The 3,400-nt window shown below is 33.1% G+C and overlaps 1 protein-coding gene across 1 annotated transcript in view; it reads right to left on the bottom strand.

Annotated features, from left to right (window-relative positions):
• Window positions 1–1,449, bottom strand: part of LOC106468353 (organic cation transporter protein-like) — a 53,317-nt gene extending 51,868 nt beyond the window's left edge. Inside the window, exon 1 of the mRNA XM_022397322.1 lies at window positions 1,305–1,449. The gene's annotated coding sequence lies outside the window, so the exon portion shown is untranslated. The remainder of the gene's footprint in view (window positions 1–1,304) is intronic.
• Window positions 1,450–3,400: the final 1,951 nt, after the last annotated feature.

The following is a 3,400-nucleotide window of genomic DNA, read 5'->3' as shown; positions in this document are numbered from 1 at the left end:
CGAGCATGTTTGGTGGGACGGAGATTCAAACCCACGACTCTCAGATTGCGAGTCGAGCGCCCTAACCACCTGGCCGGGCGATTTGGTTAGGAATAGCCACATAGTCAGCAAATACCGGTGACTAGTTGTCTTCCTTTGTAAATATTTCAATATCATTGATGGCTATGCCTGAATCAGATCCCTTAGCGCATGCTTTGCATAAGGTGCCACTCGGGATCTAAATGGGCCAATTACAGAATGGCCATTTTCTTATATAAAACATAATACTAAATGTCCATATTCTATTATAAATGATAAGAAATTCTTTATAACGGATACAAAATGTTGTTAAATAATCAGCTGACGATCTTCTCACAAATATCCTACAGTTATGAATGCTATTTCGAATGTTCTTCGTTTCCATCAGTTTTTTAAATTATATTTTATGTAAGATGGCAGGTGTTTAATTCAAAATATAGTAGGCTTTAAAAATTCACAGTAAACATGTCAACCTTATATATATAATAATTGGTGAATTGAGTGATAATTTGGAACAGTCATATTATACTTGAATGTATAAGATTAGACAATTTAAAACTATTCATTAGATACAAACATAATTAATTAAGTTGATTTCATGCTTACGTCAGTAGGAACTGCGATTTTGTAGTGTCTGTCAAATACTAGTGGCCCATACTTGAACAATACTTGAATTAAGTTTCGTTTTAAAGCGCTAGATAGATAAACATCTTTAAATAAGAAACACATTTTCGATAACTAATGTATATATAGATGTTATACCTATACTTACAATATCTTATAATAGTGAATGCGCATTTGAATATTGAGAGGATTGTTGTAAATAATCCTAATAAGCTTAATCCGTATCGTGAAAAGAATCCTGCAGCTTTTCTCTTGCAATATCTGCGAATTTCATTAATCAACAAAGATTACTTTTCATATCTTATTAGGAGTCACATAAAATTTTATTACATTTGGGGAGCATTATTCTTAAATTTATCTAAGAAACTTTATTTTGTAGCTATACACAAACTACAGCCGGCACCACCTTAGGACTAAGACGATTCCGAAGCGTCATGGAAGCGTTCGTTTTACAGTACGTGGAACTTTTCCCTTGTAAGTATTTGTTACTTATTGATGTTTCGTCAGATTTATTTCCTGGAAAATTATCACTACAGTATAGTTAGCAATGAAATTGTGCATATAAAAAAGATACCAGACGATTTTCATTTTTATATGTTAAATTTAGTGTTTCTGCAATTATGTGAATGTTTACTAAAAACGAACAGAATCTTAGTTCTTACCTTGTCTCTCAAATGTTTTACCAGAAATACACCAATAGACGTTATTTCCGTTGATCGTCAGTTGTTTAGTACTAGCCTATCGGTGGAATACATAAATAAATTACGGTTGTGATATTCAGTGTAATCAAAATAGTTCGTCGAATCCACTATTTTAACCGGGGTTTCGTTAACTTGCACAATCTGTGGTATTTATACTTATCGTCAAAGTTCTTGACCTTTGGTTGAGCCCAGAGTATAAGATAGTAGTTTGATCTAAACTTTAAGTAAACAAGCTATAAAAAGTTATTGAAAGTCTTGCTTCAAAATACTGCTTATCTTCTTACACAGCCATCTGTGCAATGTGTTAACACTTAAAGGTTCGAAGAAAGGTTGCAAAAAAAAATGTTGGTTTTGGTTTACATATCATATTTAGCGAGCACATTTCGAAGTATAACGGACCGAATAATCAATATCTGTTTAATAGCTGTTTAATAGGTCCTCCTTTAGCCTTAGCTGTTTAATAGGTCTTTCTTTAGCCTTAGCTGTTTAATAGGCCTTTCTCTAGCCTTAGCTGTTTAATAGGCCTTTCTCTAGCCTTAGCTATTTAATAGGCCCTCCTCTAGCCTTAGCTGTTTAGTCTGTCTCCTATAATACTAATTATATGACGATATCAATCAGTCATAGATTGCTACTAGTTCTCGAGACTATCAATTAAAATTTACTCCCATTTTGTCATACAATATCCCATAGTTTATTATGTGGCTTTACTTCATTTATTTTCAATATTTGCTACAGAGCATTTCAATCGGATTTTTAAGCTGGCAATTTAACAACCTTATATCACTGACTATTTTTTCCCACGAGAAAGATTTCTTATTCAACGCCCCCCCCCCCCCAGTGGCACAGCGGTATGTCTGCGGACTTACAACGCTAGAAACCGGGTTTCGATACCACTTTGATCATTTGAGTATTTAAATGTATTTCGAGCGTTAATATATTTCTCTGATACATAAATATATCATTTTTCTGTTAGTTGCTTGTGGTTTTGGAGTGTCTGCCTCTGACAAAAGAATTTTAAATATTTTTAGAGTTGTTTTATTATTCCAATGATTCAAATGTCAAGGTAGAGTTGCTGAATTAGTTAACAGGTTACTTTAATTTCGTAATACATTTAATACTATAAGAATGGAAATAATGATTTTATGGAGGTTTCTGTCTTATTTATCCATTTCTTTATTTTATTTTGAGAGAAAGACCTTAACCTTGAAATGATCAACTTCCTTTACACATCAATCATTACTGGTGTGGTGCACATATTGCATCATGTTGAGTGAATATATGTTTTTGTTTATTATAACACTCACTGTTAATAACTGATTGAAAATTGAATTAAAATTCTTATTTTCTTTGTAAATACATAGGCGACCCCAGCAGTAATTTGTGGGATTAACTGCAATAATATTAGTTTTTGTTAATATTTTGTTTAAAGCATAGATTATCAGAGGCTCTATAACCAATAAAGTCATGGGCCCATAAGCAGCTTAATGCATCAGCTGTTTAATAAAAAAAAAATAATGTTAAGGATAATAATTGCGTTTAAAGCTTTTCAATCTAGCAGAATATCCAGCTCGATTAAAGCTGTTTTACTTTTGACCTTAATGTTTATATAAAAAGCGTGATTTGGAAATACATATAGCTTGTATACATGACCCCCCAGTAGCACAGCGGTATGTCTGGGGACATATTTTCTAAGTAATTTCTAAGTAATCTAAGCTCAAACACTTCTATGTCCAGTTACTTTGTCATAAAATAATCGTGTTAGTATTTTCTAGCTAAACGACATCTCTAGAATTTAAATATAGCAGTCCGTAATTTTGAATTTGTGACCTGATGTAATAGTCATTAAGTAGCAACCTCTGACATAAGGGCTTTATTTGCTTTGACCTTAATAACGAGGGGTTCACTACCCACAACTGAAGGCGCATTAACTGCCAAGCTACGCCCAGCACGACCCAGTAAAATTTATGAAATGTTCTTTTTACACAGTTGACCTTGAAAAATAACCTCGCTTCACTACACATGATAACCTTATAATAGTCGTTACCCTCTTGCAGGTA

The sequence above is a fragment of the Limulus polyphemus genome, unplaced genomic scaffold, assembly GCF_000517525.1.
Source record: "Limulus polyphemus unplaced genomic scaffold, Limulus_polyphemus-2.1.2 Scaffold87, whole genome shotgun sequence".
NCBI classification, from domain to species: domain Eukaryota; kingdom Metazoa; phylum Arthropoda; class Merostomata; order Xiphosura; family Limulidae; genus Limulus; species Limulus polyphemus.
The sequence above is the reverse complement of the archived record's forward strand: the minus strand, read 5'-3'. Positions and strand labels throughout refer to the sequence as shown.